Source organism: Bubalus bubalis, chromosome 17 (assembly GCF_019923935.1).
Source record: "Bubalus bubalis isolate 160015118507 breed Murrah chromosome 17, NDDB_SH_1, whole genome shotgun sequence".
NCBI lineage: Eukaryota > Metazoa > Chordata > Mammalia > Artiodactyla > Bovidae > Bubalus > Bubalus bubalis.
In genome coordinates, this window is record NC_059173.1 from 19,020,701 (window position 1) to 19,046,940 (window position 26,240).

Consider the following 26,240-nt stretch of genomic DNA (forward strand, 5'->3'; position numbering starts at 1 on the left):
GAGGCGCGGAAATGCAAGCCGAGCCTGCTGGAGTGAAAGCCCCCGGGGCCTGGCACCCCCGAAAACGACCTCCCACCTTAATCCCTGCCCCCATCGCCCACGGCCCCCATGGGCGACCCCTCTTCTTCCTCTTCCTTCATTTACCCCACCTCGTTACCTACGTGGCTGACCCAAATTCAAAGCATTTTGTGTATATATAATTTTTTTTTCTTTTCCGCTATGTCTTGTTTTTTTTTGGGGGGGGGGGAGAAATCCTCTCTAGAGCCGTAAGCGGATCGGCCACACGGAGGAAGCATTTGGGGGCTCAGGAAGAAATTAGCGCAGCTCCATACCTGTACGGACTACATAACTTTTAAACTACTGGACTCAAAGGATCCACATACACACAGGTACAGGAAATACAGCCAGACCAAAGCCTTTTCAGACCCAAGCTGACCGGAAGACGTTGCCTTTCATTCATTCATTCTGCCCGCGTCCGTGGAGTCCTTTACTAGGCGAGAAGCCCTAGAAGAGAAGTTGGATATTTTTTAAAGGTCCCTGCGCTCTCCAAGAAGAGGAAATAGATGCTCAGGAGTGAACTACCGAGAGAATCGGATCTGGCGCCTCCTAACGCAGCTGGCAAACATGCGAAGGGTAAGCCCCTATTGGCGGGTTACAGGAGAAATGTAGGTGGAAAGGTGCAAGGCGCTGGGATGGGGCCCGGGGAACTGTGGGTGCGCCTTGATTAATCCTACAGTGCTTCTTGGCGGAGGTATGGGCACCCTCTGTATATATATATGGAGTGTCATTAGATCTGGGAATACTTACCTGTCGACATACCTAGTTCACTGTGCCCACCTCCCAAAACTAGAATGGTAAAGGTGTTGTCCTGTAAGTTCATCATGTACAACAGTCGGGTCGACTTTGTGAGAAAAAACTGGCCCTGACATTCTTCCAGCCCAACTAGGCCCGATCTTGAAGGTAAAGATCATGATGCGATAAGGAGGCACCAGGGCTACAAGAAAGGAGCCTTATACCTATTCATAGGTGGCTTTGCAAAAAGAAGAACTTCCCATCCTTTTTTAATTTTACTTCTTTCCTGAACCCTGTGGGATAGTTGGAGCAGATCATTTTGCAGATGAGAAACTGAGGCTCAGAGAAGTTTTGAATCTGGTTGATTGCTCTACCCTCATATCCTCCTCATGTCAACACAGTGATCAGGCAGATAAGAGGAGAGGAAGTGGCTTCTCCATCAGCGATCAGATGTGAACCATCAGCTCAGTGTTGGTCACCCTATGAGACAGCTCCCCCCTCACTCACCTTGAAGTTTCCTCTCCTATCTTGTATCTTTTTCCACCCACCCTCCAAAGACTACTAGTTGAAGTTTGTTTTAATCCATTTAACTGGCAAACATCAAAATTTTTTCCAAACTGAAATTGCCCACCTTGTCTTAATGGGGGTGGGAAGGTTTTTGCCTTTAGCCTGTGTCAAGAACCAGGGACTATTTTATTTGCTTCTTTCACTCAAGAACCCTTTAAGGTAAATAGTTTTGCAAATAAGGAAAGTGCAATTCAGAAAGGGAAAGCCAGTCCCCCAAGGTCACACAACTTATAAATGGGATTGCTGGGGCTCAAACTGGAGCCTGCCTCTGCCATCACATCCACTTTTGGATACTGACCCTCTTAACTGGTCCCACATAATGAAATGAAGAAGTGAAGTGAAGTCGCTCAGTCGTGTCCAACTGTTTGCGACCCCATGGACTGTAACCTGCCAGTCTCCTCCGTCCATGGGGATTTTCCAGGCAAGAGTACTGGAGTGTGTTTGCCATTCCATCTCCAGGGGGATATTCCCTGACCATGCAGTGGGCTGGAAGGTCATGAGTTAAGTGCAGTAAAGCAAAAGTGTGAAGCAAAACACTTGGTCTTAATTCTCCTTTCCTCCCAAAGACCTTTCTGTCTCTCCATGTGGTCAGTCTCATGGTATCCCCAAAAGCTGGTGTCAAGAGAAGACCCGATGGCAGACACCTTAGTGTAAAAACAGTTAAGTCCATATATCACCCGGATGGGGAGTTCCTGGCCTGTCAGAGTGGGAAGGGGTTGGGTAGTCACCTAATTTAATCCTGTCCCTTTACAAACCTCCAGGAAACCACAGACCAGAGAAAAGAGTGGGCCAACCAGGGGTTTGTTCCCCTTTGATGCCCCCAGAGTGCCTACCCTGCCGCCTGGTCCTAAGTGGTCACTCCATAAATGTTGGGCCCTTGATGGATCACCTTCCTTAGTAATATTTGCATTTTCCCTTTATCAGTAATTGGCAGATGAAAGGCTTTGTCCTCCTGTTGAAAGAATTCCAGGCATTTGCTCAAAGTGGGGGAGGAGGTTATGTTGGGCCAAAGGGGGAAGGGCCAAGACCCTTGAGCTCCTTCCCTGGCTAATTGTCCCAGAGGAGTGGACTATAGGTGAGAGAGGGAAGGGAAGCGTAAGGTGATTCCCCAGGAGAGGGTTTTTGGTTTGTTTTGTTTTTTGTTTTTATCTTGCAGGAAAAAAAAAGACCAGGCCAGTTGTATTTGAAACAAAATAATAATGACTTTTGGACCTTCTTGCTCATTCTTACAAAAGGCCCAGTCAGATCCTGGCTGTGTTGGCCCCATTCATTCATTTCTTCATTCATCAAAGGTTGATTGAGCAGCTCTGTGCTCTAAAGACTTCGAGGATGGAAAAATCAGCTCCGATTGTAGCCTCTTCCTCCAGACTGGGCAAGGAGTAGGCTGCCAGCTTCCCAAACAAGTCAGGAAGGACTGATACTGGATGGAACCCCCAGAATCTAAGATTTTTCACACTGTTAGAAACTGAAGCTGTCATATTCATGTATCATTATAATAGCTCCTGATTTTTGAGAGCTTACTCTGTCTTTGAGCAAAAGCTCTCACATTTTGCTATCTCTTGGAATCCTCATCAAAGTTCTCTGAGAGAGGGTCTGTAATTGCCCATTTTTACAGCTGAGACTCAAAAAGAGGTCAAGTCACTTGCCCACAATTTAGGGCTGCGAAATAGCAAAGACGGGTTTTGAATCCTGGGCTGGTAGGAATCCAGAGCCCAGAGGCTTCCGTCTGTCTAGTCTTTCCTGCAGGGCGGTCCCATAGAACACGAAGATGGAAATGTTCTATGTCTGTGCTAACAGGAGCCTCTAGCCACATGTGGCTGTTGAGCACTGTCCAAGAATTATTTAATCAGTTCCCCAAATTTCAGAATGAAATGTGAATAGTGGGATTAAGGAACTAAATGCTGAATTTTATTTAATTTTAATTAAATTTAAATACCTATATATAGTATCTCCCTTACTGGACAGTGCAACCTTAGAGTACAATCCAGAATTTGTCTTGAGGGGAGGTGGTCAGGGATATCTACAAAGGTTTTCTAGAAGGAGCCATCTGTGCAACATGAATGGAGTGTTAGCACTTAAACCACCCAGTCTGTGTGCCTGCTAAGAGCATGGCACCATAGGCCCCTGGGGATGCCAGCAAGATATAAAATTGTCCCACCTGCCCAGATCTGACAAATAAACTTCTCAGGTACAGATGATTGGTGACAGCAGGAAGCCTTAGAAATGGATGACTACTTCCTGATATATATCCGACAGTCAGACTCAAACACAAAGATGCAATGCATTGTAGCCCTATGCAAAAAAGATTTGGGAAAAGATTAAAAATGATCTGAAAGTTGGGGAACTGATTAAATAATTCTTGGACAGTTTGTATGCCCTAGGAAATGTTATCAAATCATTAAAAAGAACAAGGTAGCTATATATATATGTATATATATATATACACATACATATATATTATGTATATAGGGCTTCCCTGGCTCAGTGATAAAGAATGCAAGATATGAGGGTTCTATCCCTGGGTTGGGAAGATTCCCTGGAGAAGGAAATGACAACCAACTTCAGTATTTTTGCCTGGGAAATCTCATGGACAGAGGAGCCTGGCGGGCTATAGTCCATGGGGTCCCAAAAAGAGCTGGACGTGATTTAGCAACCAAACAATAACAAACTATAGATACTGATGTAAAATGATTTCATGATATCCTTACATTAAAACAAAACAAGGTGCAGAATAATACCAAACTGTGATGACCGCTTATGTAAACCAAAGAGAATATATCTATATCTACAGTTTTTTATATGTGCAAAATTTTCTTTGGAAAGAAATACAACCTTTAAATGGGGAAAAGAACTGGAAAAGACAAAAATACTTTTTCTTTGGTACAATGTGATATCTTTACCATATATAAGTGTTAGTGTTGCCTGATTTTGAACCTTATAGATTTCATTTTATATGTTGTCTTATCTTTTGAATTTTATACTATGCATAGTATAAAATTGTATTACCTACTTAAAATTGAATTTCATTTTATTTGTGATTTGTGAGCCTATGAGTTGCAAAATCAGGCAAATCTAAACCAAATAAAAATTATTTAGTTATACATACATAAGTGGTAAAGCATAAATAAAAGCAAAGGTGTGATTAACAGAAAAAGCCGGAAGAAAGTCACTCTGGGCTAGGGAATGTGAAGAGTGAAAGGTGCTAGTGATTTTCTGTTTCTTAATCTAGGTGGAGGACACCTGATAAATTCTACTGTGTTTATGAAAGGTTCCACTCTTTAAAAATTGTTTTAAAATTGCTTTCTTTCTCTCCCACTCCTAGTTTCTCCTCTCCACATTCCCATCCCCAGAAAACTTAGCAAGTCTCTTGGGCATCCTCCCAGAAATGGTTTATGCTGTTACAAAACCTCTACATATATTTTCTTTTATTATTGTGTCACACAAATATACACCCTGTCCTTCCCCTTCCTTTTTCATTTAATGTAATCTTGGACTTCTTTCCATATACTATCTGTAGAACTGCCTCATTCTAAAATATTATTTAAGGATGAGATAAATCTGAATCACATGATACAGAAAAAATTCAAGATTGGTTAAGAAACATAATAAGTCACAGAATAACCTGTAATGATCCCATTTATGTTAAAACAAACTATAATGTATAGACATTCAAGAGAAAGAAAGAAAAAGGCTTGAATAGAACAACAAACCATTCATTGTTTGATCACTTCTGAGGAGAGGACAAAGTTTTGAGGGGGTTATATACAGTCTATACTTAATTATTTGCATTTTTAACAACCATTGTGCCCTGTTAAATTTATCAGATATTTCAAACATAAAGGCATAGAAAATAAATGTAAATAAATATAGGAAGAACTTGTGTATCTAGCATCTCTGTTTGCCAATCCAAACCCTAGAGTTTTGTCATATTTTGGGTCACTTTTGCAATTTAATAAATACTCTGGGACAACAGACCACACTATTACAGTTAAAGTGATTGTAGTTCCCAGAGACTTGTGTTTGTTTGGGTTTTTGTTTGGCTCCTCGGTCCTTGTGGATTGCAATATCTGAGTAAGAAAAACCATGGCCAAATTACACATGGCCTGAGTGTCAGGCTTTGATCCTTTGAGGAAAACAGGTTTGTGCCTAGAGTTCTACATATTATAATATCTCTTCCTTCCTGAAGGTTGGAAGGAAACTTGGAAATAACAGGTGAGTTAATCAAGGGGTTAACTCCAGGAAGAGAGTCATAAAAGTTCAAAGATACTTTCAAAACTTGCATCTTTGGATTTATGGACAAGCATGTTAACCAATGGAAATCAAAATTCTGGCATTACTTCATCATGCTAAATTGTCATTGGCTGCCAATTGCTGAGGGCTGGACCGCCGGGCTGGCAGTTAACCCTTTCAGGGACAATCATGCCCTTTACATTCATTTTATTTTGAAAGATGAAGCAAGGACAGATGAAAAGCTTAGAAAGGTCCCCGGGTCTTCAAGCTCCACCAGAAGAAAGAGTTTCACCCTGCAGAGGAACACCCGGGGACAAATTTCCTGGAGAAAAGTTTTGAACTTTTAAAGTGTGGAATCAGCTGACCTTGCTTAATAAGAGGAGAGGGGACGAGAGAGGAGTTTGATTCACTTTTTGTGCTGTCAGAACAGAGACCAGAGTTGGAGAGATTCCATTAATCTTACAGAGCAATCAGTCATTGAGAGGATTGAATTGCATTTCCTGCCCAAAGATGTAGAGACAGATGACCTTTGCAGCAGCTCTCAGACCCCCAGTTCACAGCTGGAGAGAGCATGTGTCAGCATTTACTTAGGGTCTCACCCTGCCCTTTGTTCAAAATTCAAACTCTTTTTGTGTTCAAGCTGCTGCGTGGTTTTTTGTAGTTGTTGATGCTGCTGATTTTTTTTTTTTTTAACCTCCCACGTCTTGTAACTTATGAGAAACAAACTCTGGCTGATGATAATGACTGGAGGTGCCCCAGAGAGGAAACCAGAATAGATGAGGGGGAATTTTAAGAGAGACCACTGGGCCTTTTGGTTTTCATTTACTGCCCCTTCCTGGGCTCTTTGAATGCTGCAGGCTGAACTGGATGGAGCCAGAAATCCAGCAAAACTAATAATAATGCTTCATGTTTACATGGCTCTATTACCAAAAAAAGCTTTTATATGCATTACTTCATGGGGGGAGGGGGGGAGAAACTTCTAGAATGGAAGCATTTACATAAAGGAACATTCTAAATTCCCAAATGTCATGAGCTACATGACTTGGACCAAGGACACAAACTGAGCCTCAGTTATCCCATCTGTAAAGTGGGGGTTGGGGGGGAATCATGATACCAAATGTTCAAGAGTTCATATGATGATTGAATGAGCCAGTGTTCTGGAACAGAGTGGTCAGTAAACCTTGTGTCTTCATTAAAATGAAAGCAACCACCTGGACTTCATAACTCTAACTAGTTGTGGAATCAAGAAATTTAGTTTGGGGACTTCCCTAGTGGTCCAGTGGCTAAGACTCTCTGCTACCATTGTAGGGGGCCAGGATTCCATCCCTGGTCAGGGAACTAGACCTTGCATGCTACAACTGAAAGGATTCCGCAGGCCCCAGTGAAGATCCTGTGTGCCACAACGAAGACCCAATGCAGCCAAATAAAAATTTTTTTAAAAAAGAAGAAATTTAGTTTTCCCCCAAGAGGAAGGCAGCCTGAGATGAAGGCATCAGCCCTGGTTTTCTCTCCAACATACTTTCTCTCCCCAGTAGGTCTCCTTCAAAGTCGGAACACACCAAACTACTTTGAATTCTTTGAATAAACCTGCTTTCTCTCCTCCAGACCTTTGCCTGTGCCGGTTCCTCTACTCAGAGCCCCCTCTCCTGGCAGCACTCCTTCTCTTATTTGTAATATAATAGTTCTTATTTATTCTGGAATCAGACTAGATGGCTTCTCTTCCTTCATTCATTGATGTATCTTAAAGGCACAGTGCCAGCACCTACTCTAAAATAGTGTTTAATGGAAGTCCATCACCCCTTACATGCCTCTCCAAGTCCCCAAATTCCTTGTCTTCCAGAAAGCTAGGAATGAAAGTGTCAAGATCTTCTCTTTTCCTAGCGATCCATAGTATACCACTCTTTGCAGATGGAATCTGTGGCTTTTTAACTCTCCTTGAAATGGCATTCAGTAATTCACCAGTTCTTCACTGAGTGCCTCCTAGATTCATCCACAGAGTGGACTTTATAGGAAACACTCCTCCTCACCCAGCAACACCTATTTATTGCTCCTGTGCTGTGCTCAGTCTTGTCCAACTCGTTTGCAACTCCATGGATTGTGGCCCTACCAGACTCCTCTGTCCATGGAATTTTCGAGAGAATACTGGAACAGGTTGCCATTTCCTACTTCAGGGGTTCTTCCCCACCCAGGGATTTTGAACCCTCGTCTCTTAAGTCTTCTGCATTGGAAAGCACGTTCTTTACCACTAGCGCCATCAGGGAAGTCCTCTTCATGGCTGAAAGCAGGTCTTTCATGCCCGTGACTTTAGGATGGTCTGAAACAAGATGGACCGTTGGCTCTTAGCCTCAGCCCGAAGAGAGAAATCTCACCAGTTGTGAACTGAGAGCAGGTGAGTTGGCCCAGTTTACCTTAACACAAACCCTTTCTCATCCAGAACACTTCTCATGATTATAATATTCTGCTCATGTATTAATGGTCTACTGTCTGTCTCACTGAAAGAAGTCTCTTCTTTCAGAAGTCTCTTTAATGAGAACCTTCTGTAATAGCACAGGGAACTCTACTCAGTGCTCTATGGTGACCTAAATGGGAAGGAAATCCAAAAGAGTGTGGATATATGTATATGTATGGGCTTCCCTGGTGCCTCAATGGTAAAGACTCAGCCTGCCAATGCAGCAGACATGGGTTTGATTCCTGGGTCAGGAAGATCCCCCAGAGAAGATGGCAACCCATTCTAGTATTCTTGCCTGGAGAATCCCAGGGACAGAGGAACCTGGTGGGCTATAGTCTATAGGGTTGCAAAGAGTAGGACATGACTAAAGCGACTGAGCACCCACGCATATGTATATATATATATAACTGATTCACTTTGCTGTATAGCAGAAACTAACTATACTCCAATAAAAAAATAAAGAATTGCAAATAATGTCTGTCTAGTGGAACCCAAAGGTTATGGGTTTATGACCCTGTTTTACAGTCACCAGTTTTTTATCTACTTTAGCAGTCTAATAAATTGTAATAAATTTAATAACCCACCTCCACCCCCCAAAAAAGAAGGAAGTCACTGCAAACTGACCTTGGTCTTACTCACTGCTTATCCTCAACCCTTATGGCTTGGCTGATAAAATATACCCACCAAACATTTGTTGAACGAATGAATTTGGCAAACTCCACAATATGTCTATTTTCAGCTTGAGCAACTAAACCTTAAAGGGTACCTCTTTGAAGAAGATGCAAGGGCTCTAAGAGACCCTCTTCAAGTGTAACAAACAGGTTGTGGCCTGGGGGAGACAGTGCTGTGTACAGTTTTCTAGCTCCAAAGCCCACGCTCTCTTCTGTATTCCAGACTGCCTCCTAGGCTCAGGGTTCATGAGATCTGCTGGGCAGAAACTGAGTCGCAGGGCCACCTAGAGGTAGGGAACCAGCTATCAACAACACCCGCAGCTGAGGCCTGCAAACAGGTATCCCGCCCAGACCCCAGACTTTCACCGTCTGTCTGGAAGGCCCATCAAGCTAATAATGCTAGGAGAGGAGGCCTATTTGCATGTGAGTGTGGCGTGAGGAGGGTGTGGTAGCACCCTGTCATTAGCCACTTTCTAGATCTCTTGATGGCCTGGAGGCAGGGCACAGAGCCAGATGTGGGGGCAGGGCTGATGGGTCTCTGGGTCACCAACAGCCCCCCAAAGAGCTAGGCATCCTTGGTCTTCTGCTCCTGATTTCTAAAATCGATCTGTCAGCCTGAGCCTTGACTTCAGTCTCAGCAGAGCCTCCAGGGCAAGGCATAGACACTTGAGTACTGCTTTGTGAGTCCTCCACTCACCTGGCCTAACTTACTGACCTGCCAGACCTTAAACTCTTGGAAGAAAGTTTGATGCTCCTGGGACCTCCCTGATGGTCCAGTGGCTAAGACTCAACGCTCCCAATGCAGGGGGCCTGGGTTCGAGATTCACACGCTGCCACTAAACGATTTCACATGCCGCCAGGAAAATCCCCCATGCAGCAAAAGAAGAAGAAGAAAGTTTGATGCTCCTTTTGTCTCCAACCCTACACACTTGGTAGGTGCACAGTAAAAACGACAGGATGGGTTCATATGTTTTTCCAGAATTCTGACTTAACCTATGAGCTGTGTGACTTTGGGGAAAGTGACTTCACCTCTCTGAATGTCATTATGACTTGCACAATGGGAAAAATAATAGATCGTTGGAGGAATGAGATGAGATCATGGAAACACTGTCATAACGCTCCGTATTTCATTATTCTGCTTCCATATGCTCTGTAGACTGATCACTTCTATCACATAGTTTATTTCTTTATTTTGTTTAGTTTTTTTCTCCTTTCATTTGCATCTGTACTCCCAGCCCTATAAATAGAGCTTGGCCTGTTGTAAGTTCTCAATATTTGTTGAATAAATGAATAGAGGGATATAAAGTGATTAGTGGTCAATAAATGCCCTATAGCGGTACCGATCATTAATTACCATTATGATTAAGAACTCAGTCTCTGAAATCTAACTGAAAGCAGTGTAATTGGAACAGGGGAAGTTTCAACATCACAGTAGTAAGTTAGGTGCTCTGGCTAGAAATCCTGTCCACACCATTTACTAAATGTGTGACCTGAAACAAGTGACTTCACCTTCTTAAGGCTCAGTTTCCTCATCTGTAAAATAGAGGTAATACTACTACCTCCCTTGTATGCTGTGAGGATAGGATAAGATGGTAAATGCAAAGCACTTAGTGCCTGGTACATAGTAAGTGCTCAATAAACAATGGTCACTAGGGACTTACCTAGTGGTATAGTGGTTAAGTTGCTCGCCAATGCAGGGAACATGAGTTTGATCCCTGGGGAAGATTCCACATGCATCCAGGCAACTAAGCCCGAGAGCCATAACTACTGAGTGTAAGTGCACCCTAGAGCCCGTGCTCAGCAATAAGAGAAACCACCACAATGAGAAGCCCAAGTACCACAACCAAGAGCAGTCCCTACCCTCCACAACTGGAGAAAGCGAACGCACAGCATCAAAGACCCAGCACAGCCAAAAAAAAACAAAAAGTCATCATTACTCATTATAGTAACATTCAGACTAGAAATAACTTCTGAGACAATTAAATAGTTCTAAGTACTTAGCTCCGAAGCACTTAAAATAGGTAAGGGTCCAGAAAGCTCAGTTAATGTTTATTAAACTTTAGTTGCTCAAGGAATGGGATTTTGCTTAGTGTGCCATGATATTGGCCCCCTGCTGCTGCTGCTGCTGCTAAGTTGCTTCAGTCGTGTCCGACTCTGTGACCCCATAGACGGCAGCCCAACAGGCTACCCCGTCCCTGGGATTCTCCGGGCAAGAACACTGCAGTGGGTTGCCATTTCCTTCTCCAATGCATGAAAGTGAAAAGTGAAAGTGAAATGGCTCAGTCATGTCCGACTCTTAGTGACCCCATGGACTGCAGCCTACCAGGCTCCTCCATCCTTGGGATTTTCCAGGCAAGAGTACTGGAGTGGGTTGCCATTGCCTTCTCCGATATTGGCCCCCAGTAGATGGCAAATAATGTTAAAACATGCTGAAAAATTTACACACCGAGCTCCAACATGAGTGAGAACAAAGAATATCTAATAGAATAATAATCGGAACTTACCTGGTGGTTCAGTGGCTAAGACTCAGCGCTCCCAATGCAGGGAGCCCAGGTTTGATCCCTGCTCAGGGAACTAGATCCCACATGCCACAGCTAAAGATCTCAAGTGCTGCAACTAAGACCCAACGCAGCCAAATAAGTAAATAAATATTCAAGAAAAAAAAACAAAAAAACAATAATATGAATTGCCTAGTGTGTGCCAGGTATGGTGTTGGGTGCTGGAGCTAGGGTAGTGAGCTGAAATAAACATGGTGGTCATGACTTTCAGACTAGTGAAACTCAGCAAAAGGGAGATTGTACCACGAGTTGCACAGACAGAGGGAACATCCCAACTGATAAGAGGGTCACAGCAGAGAAGTAAATGAGGCTTGAGATGTATAATATGGGTGGGGGGAGAAGGGGGTTGACCTGGCTTGGGGTTGAGAAGGAAGTTAGGGAGCTGTTCCAAGGAAGTGAGGCACAGAACTGAGCTCTGAGGCAAGAGTTAGGCTGAGTGTGGGGGAAGTGTTCTCAGCAGAGAAAAATAGCAGATGTGAAGTCCTCGTGATGGGGGAGTACATATGGTAAAGGAACTGAAAAAAGGCCCATATGACCCAAATGTAGTGAGCTGAGGATGGGGGTTAGGGATGAAATAAACTGGAAAAATAAGTAGGCACTTCAAGAACGAATTGAGGGGCTTTCCTGGTGGTCCAGTGGCTAAGACTCCGAGCTCCCATTGCACGGGGCCCGTGTTTGATCCCTGGTAAGGAAACTAAGATGTCACATGCCTCAACTAAGACCCGGCACAGCCAAATAAATAAAAATCTTTGGAAAAAAAAAAAAAAAAACTGGGTAATATCTGACAAAACTGAAGGATTGGGTAGCCTATGATCCTGCAGTTCCATGCTAGGAACATTCTAGAGAAACAGACACAAGTGCACCAGGAAGTATGACCAAGGATGGTAACCTCAACCGCATTGTATGCAATCTTGGAAAACTTGGGAACAACTCATGTTCATCGACAGGGGAGTGGACACATTGCAGGTATGTCTTTCTTGGGTTCCTCAATAAACAAGAGTCTGAATCAAAAGTCTACTTTGTTGGGGAGTGCATTCCCAAGGAGAAAGAGTGCAGAAAAGGAGTGAGGCAGGGAAAGAGTCAAACGAGGGTACCAAGGAGAGGCCATAGTTACCATGGCAACTCAGGACAGTTCTGGGGAGAGAAAGAAGGGAGAGGAATTATCTCCTAGCTCCTGATCAAAGGTTTGCCCCACTGGGGTGTAAACACCCTCCTTCTTCAGGATTACCTATATGTGAGCACCTAGGAGGCCCTCAGTATCACACAGGAAAGCCCCAGAAAGAGGCTGTTTGGCCAGAGCCCCACAGAATCAGTCAATGTGGTATTCAATGGTTAGGATGAAAAAAGTGGCGAAAGGAAATCACCCAAGATAGGCGGTTAAGGGCTCTGAAGAAGCCTATGGCCCACACCTTGTAAGGTGGAATCTACACAGCAGTGAAAAAAAAATGGCCTAGAGCGTTCCTTGTGTCTACAAGATGACTCTGACCAGAAAATATTGAATCACATGACAAGTTGCATAAGTAGGCACAAGCTAAAGTTCTGAACTTTGTATAAATTTCAGAAATGAGCCAAAGTAACAATGTATATAAAAGGCAATGGGACACAGAAAGGATAAAGGCCAAACTGAGAAAAGTAGTTACTTCGGGAAGGAGGAGGAGACTGGGTTGGGCAGATGAGAATTTCAAAGAGAAATGCTGGTAATGTTAGGGTTCTTTTTGCTGGTGTTTTTTTTTCTTTCTCTCCTTTTTTAATGGTACACTTCCCAGATACGAATGTCATGTCATCCTTGTGTAGGCGCCATGCCAATCTTTGTATTGTTCCAGTTGTAGTAGATTGCACAGTTTTTTAAAAAAGTATTTATTTGGCTGTGCTGATTCTTATTTTGCAGCACCTGGGATCTAGTTCCCTGACAAGGGATTGAACCCAGGCCCTCTGCATAGAGAGTCTTAACCACTGGACCACCAGGCAAATCCCATATTAACTATTTCTTAACAAAATGGTACATTATAAAAGCTATCTTTGTACATTATAAATGTTCTAAATGAACCAATCATTAAATGTAAGATCCCAATAAAAAATAATGAGTAAATAGTGACTTATTTTTAATAAAATTTTATTTATTTGGCTGTACCAGATCTTATCTGCGACATGTGGGATCTTCATTTACAGCATGGAGGATCTAGTCCGCTGACCAGGGATTGAACCCAGGCCCCCTTCATTAGGAGGTTGGAGTCTTAGCCACTGAACCACCAGGGAAGTCCCAATAGTGACATCTGAAATTATTTAAAAAGAAGAGAAGCAAAAAAAAAAAAAAAAAAAAAGAAGAGAAGCATGTCGATGGGGGCCTAAGTGTGAATGTACTTAATGCCACAGAACTGTATGCTTTAAAATGGTTAAAATGGTAAATTATATATATATATTTAACCCCTATTTTTTAAAAAGGGGGGAAAGAAGGAGGGATGGAAAGTGGCAGATCAGGCAAAGCCTTGTGACTATGGTGAGGATTTGAATCTTTAACAATTTCTACCCACTGCGTGAATTTTTATAAGAATAGATTTATATAGAAGTCCATGCAAGGAGTTATACCAAGGAAGGAGACCAAATCCTTCACTGATAACTGGAAAAGTCAGGCCAAATAGGAGGGTGGGTGACCTGTCAGGGGCCTCCAGCTGCTGCCTTCTTGCTGAATAAAGGAACAACTGCCAGTAGAGGGTCAGCAGTAATCAGACAAGAGGCGATGACTGAACACACAGGACAGGCAGAGTCCTTCCTGGGTGCCCAGGAGATGGACAGGCGAGTGAGTGACGGGTGAGTCCACCTGACCTTCAAAAAGCTAGTTCCCAGGTGAGAAGATAAGATTGGTAAAGGTACCCACAAGTACAAGGTGACAAGGGGCCCCTTTGCACTCTGAACATACCCACATAATAGCCTTATCTTTCCATGTTAGAGTTATTTATTTATGGGCATTTTAGCAGGAAGACTGGGGGCTCCTTGAGGGCATTCATTGATTCAGGCATTTATTGAACGACTGTCTACGCAGGCACTGATTTGGGGCAGCTGGTATACAGTAGATATTTGATAAATGTACATTGCCTTGCATTCCGTCATCACTCAAATGCTCTTTTTTTTTCTTTTTTTTTTTCCTTTGCTGCACAGATGTGGGATCTTAGTTCCCAAACCAGGAATTGAACCCCATAGCCCCTGCACTGGAAAGCAAAATCTTAACCACTGGACCACCAGAGAAGGCTCTCAGATTTGTTTTTAAAAAAATTTTGCTAGTTGCTGTTGCAGAATGGCTTTAAAAGCAGAGACATCAGGGAGCAGTTTACTGCAGACCTCTCGGCAGGCAATGATGGTAGCCTGGTTAAGATGGAAGAGGTGATGCCGGCCACAAGAGCTGAGATTTTAAGAAAATGTGGGTTTCCTGATGAATTGTATGTGGTGGGGAAAAGGCAAGGGGAAGCAAGGACCCAGGGGTGACTCCTAGGATGATCAGCACCCCAATTTCCCCTTCTCCAGGGCCTCTGGAGAGAACCACAGAACCACATTGCACTTTGACAGTCTGTTCCAGGGATGCTGGGCATTTTTATGTGATTAGGCTGGAATAGTTCTCTGGGAAATAAATGCCCTCAGTCTAAAAGGCTTTTACAAGCCAGGGCAGCGGATTAAAGGCGGCCAGGCTGAGGAGAAATTCCAAGGTCAGGAGACAGCTGGGCATGGAGACTTTTAATCTAAACCTTAAAGGTTTTTATTTTTCACTCCCTGAACCCAGGGTGTCACTTTAAATACGTGTTTGGCAACATCGGCTGTTCTATTTTTCTTTTTAATTATACAAAGAGAGATCCTGGAAACAGCTCAGCCCCCAGGCTGGGGGAGGCGAGGAAAGTCTGGCAACAGTTGGAGGAGGCAGACACCAGCTAAAAATTGAGTGGATTGAAGTCCGTCTGAAGGCTAGTGGAGACTCTACCCTGAACTCGGTGGGGGAGCCCTGACTCAGGGTTTCTAAAAGGAGACTGACAGTCACCAGCTTAGAACGGAGAGATGACAGATGGGCAAATCTGCAAGATAAAAATACCACTAACACTAGCACGGCTCTCGTACCTTGAGTTTCTTCCCAGACCTCTGTCCTCCTCCTTCCTTTCATCCTCTGAGCAGAAAACACTGAACTAGACAATTCATTCACATTTACAGGCTGCTCCCTACTATATGCTGGGCTCTGGGTTCAACTGTTTGTATGTGTTGTCTTGGGATTTTTTTTTTTTTAATATATATTTGTTTGTTTGCACCAGGTCTTAGTTGCAGCATGCAGGATCTTCCATCTTCACTGTGGCATGTGCGAACTTTTTTTTTTTAAGATTTTTGTTGTGGACCATTTGTTTTGTCTTTATCGAATTTGTTACAATATTGCTTCTTCATTTTATTTTATTTTATTTTTGGCCCCAAGGCATGTGAGATTAGTTCTCTGACCAGGAATTGAACCCACACCCCTGCACTGGAAGGTAAAATCTTAATCACTGGACCTCCAGGGAAGTCCCAGCATGCAAACTCTTAGTTGCAGCAAGAGGGATCTAGTTCCCTGACCAGGGATCGAACCTGGGACCCTGAATTGGGAGCTCGGAGTTTTAGCCACTGGACCATCAGGAAACTGTTGATACCTTGTTTCATGCAGACAGCAATGTTGTGAGTAATCATACATATCATTATCCCTATTTTCTAGATGGTGAATCTGAGACTTAGAGAGATTAAATATAACTCCAGCTCCCCAGTGTTGGGCCTGGGCTTGTTTGCCCTCAAATCCATTCCTTGCCCTTCCTCTGCTTAGCTCTGTATTGCTGGGATGCCAACCTCTGCAGGCTGCCAAAAGAGCTGACTTCCTTTATAGATCAACCAATGGGAGGCCGTGATAGGAGCCTAGTGGGTGGGAAGAAGGGAGAAGCCAGGGTTTTTCTCCCTCTTATTGTCTCCGGAAATAGTTGCAGGAGCAGCTGCATTTCCTGTGTCTCTACCTCCCACCAGACAGTGCCACTGTGGGTCCAGCTTCTACCTGGGGAGTCCAGTCCTTCCTGGGTACCAGAAATACCACCCCTGCCTCTGTCCATCCAACTCCAGGGGTGGTCCTGGCCTTCCTGCTGTTGCTAATCTGTAGGTTCTTCACCCTCCCCTGTTTGCCCGCTTCCATGGTTCTTCCATTACCTAGGAAGCGAATGCATACATTCCCCTATTCTACTGTCTGCTTCTCCTGCTTGGGTTCTCACTGATTTTCTACCTTTCGTGAATACTCACCATCTAGCCAATTCATCTGGTTTGGAATGACACAATTCTCTTTCCTTGAGCACAGGACATCCCACAAAACAAAAAATAGTAACCACTGTTTGTTGAGCATTATGCCGATTGCCAGTCAAATGTTCTTTCGTGGAACACTCATAGCAACCCTTTCTGCCAAATTCCATTAATTACTATCCCGATTTGACAGGTGGGGCTCAGGTTGAGTTGCTTGCCCAAAGGGGTACAGTTATAAACTGAAAAAGCTGGGATTCACATCAAGGGACTCCTAAACCCATGTGACTTTCTCTAATCTCTGCTGACATCTTTTTGTTGTTGTTTTTAATTTATTTGGCTGTGCTGGATCTTAGTTGCAGCACGTGAGATCTAGTTCCCTGACCAGGGCTTGAACCTAGGTGCCCTGCACTGGGATCATGGATTCCTAGCCACTGGACCAGCAGGGAAGTCCCTCTGCTGATATCTTGAACACACTTGCAGCCCCATGATAAACCCATTAGGACTCAACTCCCTTGGGTGACTGAAGATCCCTCCTCATCTCAGTCCAGGGTACACATATGAGCTTTCCTAGTGTAGGGGCTTCCATGGTGGCTCAGATGGTAAAGAATCTGCCTCCAATGCGGGAGACCGGGTTCAGCCCCTAGGTCAGGAAGATCCCCTGGAAAAGGGAATGGCTACCCACTACAGTATTCTTGCCTGGAGAATCCCATGGACAGAGGAGCCTGGTGGGCTACAGTTCATGCGTTTGCAAAGAGTTGGGCGTGACTGAGTGACTAACACAGACACACAGGGCTGCTATAACAAACTATCACAAACTGGACAGCCAAGAACACAGAAATTTATCGCCTCACATTTTGGGAGGCCAGAAGTCTGAAATCAAGGTATCAGGAAGACCATGATCCCTCTGAAGTCTCCATGGAAAGATCTGACCCAAGCCTCTCTCCCAGCTTTTGGAAGTCTCAGACACTCCCTGGCTTGTAGATGGCCATCTTCACCCTGTGTCTCTTCATATAATTTTTTCACTGAGACTCTGTGTGTCTAAATCTCTTTTTATAAGCACACATCATACTGGATCAGGGCTTACTGTACTTAAATGATCTCATTTTAACTTGGTTGCCTCTATAAAGACCCTGTTTTTAAATAAGATAATGCTCGGAGGTACTGGGAGTTGGAACTTAAATATCTTTTGTGGGGGGAGGGACATAATTTAACTCATAACAGTCCTTGATGCAGGCGCTCTGTCTCTACAGTGTGACCTCGTTGGTCCGCTTTGCTATTTTTGGTGGCTCTGAGAAGCTTGCAGAATCTTCTTTCCCAGGCCAGGGATTGAACCCAGGACCATGGCAGTGAAAGCCCTGAGTCCTAACCACTGGGCTGCCAGGGAACTCCCACTCCTCTTTCTCTAATGGAGGATGCTAGATTTCCGAGAAGACCCCACCCCTTTAAGAGATTGCGATGACTTCCAAGTCATGTTTGTATTCCAAAATGTATCCCAACATTCTACCCCAAAATATATATCGAGATGTAAAGCACCTAATATAGCCAAACCCATTTTGAAAAAGTAGGACAAAGTTGAAAGATTTAACCTATCTAACTTCAACACTTATTTTAAAGGTAAAGTAATCAAGAGAGTGTATACTGGCATATTAGAAAATAGAGCAATGGAATAGAATAGAGAATCCAGAAACAGACACTCAAATATAATCATTTGATTTTTGACAGAATGGTCCATGCGTTTCAATGGGGAACTTGCTTCTTATCTTTTAAAACTTTAAAAAAAAAATTTTATTTGGTTGTGGCTGACTTAATTGCAGCACGCAGGATCTTCAGTGTTGGCATGCAGGCTCTAGTTCCCCGACTATGGTTTGAACCTGGTCCCCCTGCATTGCGAGCATTGAGTTAACCACTGAACCCCCAGGGAAGTTCCTCTAAGGCTTTTTTTTTTTTTTTTAATAATTTTTATTTATTTATTTAGGCTACTCTGGGTCTTTTTTACTTTTGCCCTGGCTTTCTATAGTTGAGGTCAGCAGGGGCTACTCATTGTTGCTCTGCCCAGGCTTCTAATCATGGTGGCTTGCTCGGGAGCACGAGCTCAAGAATCAGGGACTCAGTAGCTGTGGCACACAGGCTTAGCTACTCTGTGGCATGTGGGATCTTCCCGGACCAGGATTGAACCTGTATCAATCCCTGCACTGCCAGGTGAATTCTTATCCAGAGTGCCATCAGGGAAGTCCCCTCTAAGATTTTTTAAAACTCTTGTGTTTTAAAGTTTTAAAACATAGGTGAATATCTTTATGAGCTTGGGACTGGCAAATATTTCTTAGCCAGGACACTAAAAGCACTAACCATAAAAGGCATGAGCACAAACACAGTCCCAGTGATGGCTTCTGACCAGGGAGGAGAGTGAGCCCTAAAAGGTCAGGGCCTGAGGGGCGGGAAAGTGGGGTAGGGGCTCCCCTGCACATGGTCTCTGAGCTTTGGGTGCCGAGGATCATTCTGAGATCAACACAAACCCTAAATCTGAATTTTGTATCCAGTCCCCTGCTTCCTTCCGTCACCCAGTTCTTTAACTCTCAAAGCCCCAGGATCATGCACTAATGCCGCCTTCCTGATGTCCTGTGGAGCTGGCACCAGGGGTGGGCAGCAGAGGGATTTCACACATTCTGTGTGACACCTAGAGGGAGTCACATGCATAGAAGGAAAACTTTTGAACTATTAAAAATAACTGTACAGGGAACCTCCCTGGTGGTGCAGTGGTTAAGACTTCACCTTCCAATGCAGGGGGCATGGGTTCAGTCCCTGGTTGGAGAACTAAGATCCCACATGCTGAGTGGCACATCCAAAAAATGAAAAAAAAAAAAAAAAATGTACAGAAGGAGGGTACTTACCATCACCAGAGGTATAGAAGCACTGGTCTATAAAGGCAGGAGCTCAAGAAATTATGGCTCTTTTATTATTATTAATTTAGGGCTTTCAAGCCTCAAGAGTAGTCAGAGGTAAGGCAGAGATAGGGGAAGGAAATAGAAGCAACCATCCATGATGGGCTCTGACAAAATGCTCTTATTTCAAACTGAAAGTGGGGAATTCTTTATGGCCTTATTGGGCAGGAAGGGGCAAGGGATTTCCTCTTCAGCTGGGCATCAGATTTACCCTTTCTAAAAATGTGCCTGGTGGTGGTGATTGGGTGTCCAGACTTGGGGGTCCATGAATAGGTATTTGTAATCTTTCTTTTTGCTAAGAGTATTGTTTGCTCAGAGAGGTTAAGTAATTTGCACAAGGTCACACAGCAACTGACTGGCCAAGGGAACAGTCAACCTTAACCGCCGTAGAAGACAAAGTATTTAAAACTGAAGCTTATCTAGTGTGGTGGTTCTCAAACTTTACCCAAAAACCTGGCTAAAAGGAAACTGCTTGGGTAGGTTTTAGTAACTTGCATTTAAAAAGAATACCTCTGGAGATTCTGATGCAGAAGCAGGGGTCACTTTGGTGGTCCTTAAACCCCAGATTCTAGAGACTTACCGACTCAGTTTAGTGTCCTGTACTACTACTTACTAGCTTTCTGTGCGGTTTTTTTTTCATCTACAAAGTGATGATATACACCTGAAACCAACACAATATTGTAAATAGACTATAATTTTTAAGTGGTGATATTAATATGAAATGTAAGGAATTTTTGAGTTCAATATAATATTTAATATATTCAATACACTAAAATAATAACAAAATCATTAAACATATTTTTAAAACATTTAATAAGATAATATAGATATTTGTTGTTGTTCAGTCAGTAAGTTGTGACTCCGACTCTTAGTAACCCATGGACAGCAGCACACCAGGCTCCTTTCTCCTCCAGTATCTCCTGTATGCGTGTGTGAGTCACTCAGTCTTGACTCTTTGCAACCCCATGGATGCATGGGGTCCTCACCAGGCTCCTCTGTCCATGGAATTCTTCAGGCAAGAATACTGGAGTGGGTGCCATACCCTTCTCCAGGGGCACTTCCCAACCCAGGAGTTGAACCTGGGTCTCCAGCATTGCAGGCAGATTCTTTACTGTCTGAGCCACCAGGGAAAGAAAGAAAGTGAAGTCGCTCAGTCGTGCCCCACTCTTTGCAACCCCGTGGATAGTAGCCTGCACCAAGCTCCTCCGTCCATGGGATTTTCAAGGCAAGAGTACTGGAGTGGGTTGCCATTTCCTTCTCCAGGGAATCTTCCCAACCCAGGGATCGAACCCAGATCTCTCACATTGCAGACAGACACTTTACCGTCTGAGCCACCAGGGAAGCCCCCACTATCTCCTGGTGTTTGCTCAAATTGATGTCTATTGAGTCCGTGATGCTATTTAACCATCTCATCCTCTGCTGAGGAGGACACCCTCTTCTCCTTTTGCCTTTAACCTTTCCCAGCATCAGGGTCTTTTCCAATGAGTTGGCTCTTCACATCAGGTGGCCAAAGTATTGGAGCCTCAGCAACAGTCCTTTCAACGGATATTCAGGGTTGATTTCCTTTGGGATTGACTGGTTTGATCTTGCAGTCCAAGGGACTTTCAAGAGTCTTCTCCAGCAGAATTCAAAAGCATCAATTCTGTGCTCATCCTTCTTTATGATCCAACTCTCACTGTTGGAAAAACCATAGCTTTGACTATACGGACCTTTGTTGGCAAAGTACTGTCTCTGCTTTCTAATACATTGTCTAGGTTTGTTATAGTGTTTCTTCCAAGAAGCAAGCATCTTTTAATTTCTTGGTTGCAGTTACCTTCCACAGTGATTTTGGGGCCCAAGAAAATAAACTCTGTCACTGCTTCCACTTTTTGCCCTTCTATTTGCTGTGAAGTGATGGCACCAGATGTCATGATCTTACTTTTTTGATACTGAGTTTTCACTCTCCTCTTTCATCTTCATCAAGAGGCTCTTTGGTTCCTCTTCACTTTCTGCCATTAGAGCGGTATCTGCTTGTCTGAGGTTGTTGATACTTAAGATATTTAATAAATTATCAATTACTCTGTTATATAAGTATATTTTATATTACATATTTATTTATAATATATAAACTATTTACTAATACATGATTTAGAATGGTGTCTGTCATTGGTTCAGTTCAGTTCAGTCGCTCAGTCGTGTCCAACTCTTTGTGACCCCATGAACCACAGCACACCAGGCCTCCCTGTCCATCACCAACTCCCGGAGTTTACCCAAACTTATGTCCATTGAGTCGGTGATGCCATCCAACCATCTCATCCTCTGTCGTCCCCTTCTCCTCCCACCCTCAATCTTTCCCAGCATCAGGGTCTTTTCAGATGAGTCAGTTCTTTGCATCAGGTAGCCAAAGTATTAGAGTTTCAGCTTCAACATCAGTCCTTCCAATGAACACCCAGGACTGATCTCCTTTAGGATGGACTGCTTGGATCTCCTTGCAGTCGAGGGACTCTCAAGAGTCTTTTCCAACACCACAGTTCAAAAGCATCAATTCTTCAGCACTCAGCTTTATTGACAGTCCAACTCTCACATCCATACATGACTACCGGAAAAACTATAACCCTGACTAGATGGACCTTTGTTGGCAAAGTAATGTCTCTGCTTTTCAATATGCTGTCTAAGTTGGTCATAAGTTTCCTTCCAAGGAGTAAGTGTCTTTTAATTTCATGGCTGCAGTCATCATCTGCAGTGATTTTGGAGCCCAAAAAAATAAAGTCAGCCATTGTTTCCACTGTTTCCCCATCTATTTGCCATGAAGTGATGGGACTGGATGCCATGATCTTAGCTTTCTGAATGTTGAGCTTTAAGCCAACTTTTTCACTCTCCTCTTTCACTTTCATCAAGAGGCTCTTCAGTTCTTCTTTACTTTCTGCCATAAGGGTGGTGTCATCTGCATATCTGAGGTTATTGATATGTCTCCTGGAAATCTTGATTCCAGCTTGTACTTCATCCAGTACAGCGTTTCTCATGATGTACTCTGCATATAAGTTAAGTAAGCAGGGTGACAATACACAGCCTTGACGTACTCCTTTTCCTATTTGGAACCAGTCTGTTGTTCCCTGTCATTGGTAAGTACTGTTTAAGTGCTATTTTATTTTTTACCCCATGCCATGTGGGAGTTTGCTGCCTCCCAAGGCAGCTCATACCATCTTTGGCCAGCCCTGGGCTATATCCATCCATTGGCCACAGTGGTGAAGCAGGTTGCCGTAGTCCCTTGGCTCTCTATACCTACATACACAGAGTTGATTGAAAAATTCTGTTTGGCTGTTGCAGATCAAAGTCCAAAAGGCTGAGCACACACCCACATACCCTAGCCACTAGATGGAGCCACACATAGTCCTTGGAGGCACTGCTGGGATGGGCAGCCCGGGTTCCAAGTCGGATTCTCCACTGGCTTCTTTGGTGTACTTTGGTAAGGTGCTTTCTCTCTGGGGCATCAGTTGCTATTAAGGAGGGGTTTGGAATGGGGTGCATCTTATGGACCCAACTAGCTCTAATGTGCTGTGAGCTCAGTCGCTTCAGTCATGTCTGACTGTTTGTGATCCCATGGACTGTAGCCTGCTGGCTCCTCTGTCCATGGCAAGAATACTGGAGTGGGTCGCCATTTCCTTCTTCAGGGGATCTTCCCAACCTAGGGATCGAATCTGCATCTCTTATGTCTCCAGTATTGGCAGGTGGGTTCTTTACCACCAGCCCACTTGGGAGAAAATTGATTAACCACTGACCCTTCAGGGCTCTAAGATTCTAAAACAGGAAGCAGGGTTTGCCCAGATGCCCACCCCATCCACCCACCAACCCAAGTCTTGATAGTATTTTTTTTTTCTTCTCTTTTGCTCTGTGCATGTGGCGCTGGGATTCAAACTCCATAGAATTAGAGTGGGAGACCTGGCCCCATCCCTACCCCAAAGCCCCCGGCCGACCTGCCACTGACAAGTCCTTTGGTTCCTTCTTAGTCAGCAAATCTTCCTTCCCTGCTTCAAGGTTCTTCTCTTCCAGACCTGCTGGTCCCACTCAGGCCCCAGGGGGCCTGTAAAACTGAGGGAGGGGGCCTCTTAGAACCAAGACCATCTCATTATCTTTTTCATTAAACCTGTTCCTCTTGGGAATCTCTGTTGTGCCAGTTCCTGTGAGAGGCCATGGGTGATAAGGAAGTAATTTAAAGAGAGAAGAACTTTGCTCTCAGATAGCTTCCCAGATGGTTCGATTCAGTTCAGTCGCTCAGTCATGTCCAACTCTTTGCAACCCCATGGACTGCAGCACCCCAGGCTTCCCTGTGCATCAGCAACTCCTGGAGCTTACTCAAAGTCATGTCCATTGAGTCGGTGATGCCACCCAACCATCTCGTCCTCTGTCTTCCCCTTCTCCTGCCTTCAATCTTTCCCAGCATTAGGGTCTTTTCAAATGAGTCAGTTCTTCGCATCAGGTGGCCAAAATATTGGAGTTTCAGCTTCAGCATCAGTCCTGCCAATGAATATTCAGGACTGATTTCCTTTAGGACCAACTGGTTGGATCTCCTTGCTGTCCAAGGGATTCTCAAGAGTCTTCTCCAACACCACAGTTCAAAAGCATCAATTCTTCGGCGCTCAGCTTTCATTATAGTCCAACTCTCACATCCATACATGACTACTGGAAAAACCATAGCTTTGACTAGACCGACATTTGTTGGCAAAGTAATGTCTCTGCTTTTTAATATGCTGTCTAGGTTGGTCATAGCTTTTCTTCCAAGGAGCAATCATCTTTTAATTTCATGCCTGCAGTCACCATCTGCAGTGATTTTGGAGACCCCAAAAATAAAGTCTGTCACTCTTTCCCATCTCTCATTGTTTCATCTCTCATTGTTTCCCCATCTATTTGCCATGAAGTGATGGGACCAGATGCCATGATCTTAGTTTTCTGACTGTTGAGTTTTAAGCCAACTTTTTCACTCCCCTCTTTCACTTTCGTCAAGAGGCTTTTTAGTTCTTCTTCACTTCCTGCCATAAGGGTGGTGTCATCTGCATATCTGAGGTTATTGATATTTCTCCTGGCAGTCTTGATTCCAGCTTGTGCTTCATCCAGTCCAACACTTTTCATGATGTACTCTGCATATAAGTTAAATAAGCAGGGTGACAATATACAGCCCTGACGTACTCCTTCCCCAATTTGGAACCAGTACCCACCTGCCAATGCAGGAGACACAACAGATGCAGGTTTGATCCCTGGGTTGGGAAGATCCCCTGGAGGAGGGCACGGTAACCCACCTCAGTATTCTTGCCTGGAAAATTTCATGGACAGAGGAGTCTATAATTCATGGTGTCACAAAGAGTCAGATACAACTGAGCAACTGAACGCACACTCATTTGTTGAGGTCGGGGGCACAAACAGGTCAGTACATAAATAAACTAGGTGATTTCAGATACTGTAGTGATCAGAACTATCAGGGAAATAAAACAGGGTGAGGTGACATAACATGAAACAGGGCCTACTTTAGAAAAGGAAGGGCCCTCTTTGGAGGTGATATTTGAGCTGAGACACAGATGGTAAGTGAAAGAAGTGACAAGTACAAAGGCCAGCAAAGAAACAAGCCCAGTGGGATGAGATTTCAAATTCCAAGTTCCCTGGTCTTCATAAAAAACAGAGAAAGGTCTCTGGAAGAATTCCAGAGGCTTTTGGGAGGGGGCCTTCAGGTCTATCCCATAATGTGGCTGAATGGAGGGGTGCCCTCTAGTGGTGACAAGAGTTAAATTTCACATAGCTGACCTGGAATGCTGCATGCTTGTGACTTGACTCTGGGATAATTATAAGTTTCACTCATTTTTGTCTCTCCCACACTTATTCATTCAACAGATATTTACTGAGCAGTGTGCCAAGCAACCCTCTAGATGCTAGAGTTGTGAAACCGACAGCGACGGTCCCTGCCCTCCTGGAGCTGATACCCTAGGGAACAGTTCTTACCTCAGTACTCTAGCCTCACTTCACCTCTCCCCTCTATTATTCTGTAGCTAAATTGGCCTCCTAATGTTCCAACAGGCAGATATTGTTGCTTCAGAGTCTTTGTATCTGCTATTCCCTTCCGCCCCAGGAAAGCAGGTCCCTGCTTCTTTGCATTGCTGGTTCAGGTCTCAGCTCAAAAGTGACCAAGTCAGAAAAATGTGAACTTATTTTGTTCGTTGACTGCCTATTCTCTTCACTAATTTGTAAGATTCCGTGAAAGTTACTATTTTCTTGGAATCCCTCAGCCTAACGCTTAATCGGTGCACAGTAAACTTACTGAACGGGCTTCTTATCCTGTATCCCAGCTTGTTTCTGAGGATAGTGAACTGTAAATGAACGAACTGGACAAAACATACCACAAATCTCAGCCCTGAAAAAAAAAAAAAAGCCATTGCACACTACCTGTGCCCCCTTTCTCTGCTTTATCTTTCTTTTCTTTCTTTTTGATCTGCTTTACTTTTCTATACTCTTATACCTTCTAAACTATTATAACTTACTCCTTGGTGTTTGCGTGTCCCTGCTACTAGACTAGAATGTAAGCTTCACGAAGGCAGGGGATTTTGTCCATTTGATTCACCACCCGACCCTCAGTGCCCAGAACAGTGATGGCACCCAGGAGTCGCTCACTTTGGCCACCTGATGCGAAGAACGGACTCATCTGAAAAGACCCTGATGCTGGGAAGGATTGAAGGCGGGAGGAGAAGGGGACGACAGCGGATGAGATGGTTGGATGGCATCACCGACTCAA

General features: G+C 44.0%; 1 long non-coding RNA gene across 1 annotated transcript; it reads left to right on the forward strand.

Annotated features, from left to right (window-relative positions):
- Nucleotides 1-26,239, forward strand: LOC102398747. Its single transcript, XR_326521.4, has 3 exons — nucleotides 1-633; nucleotides 22,793-22,931; nucleotides 25,346-26,239. It is a non-coding gene; the product is annotated as an uncharacterized LOC102398747 (long non-coding RNA).
- The last annotated feature ends 1 nt before the right edge of the window (nucleotide 26,240 follows it).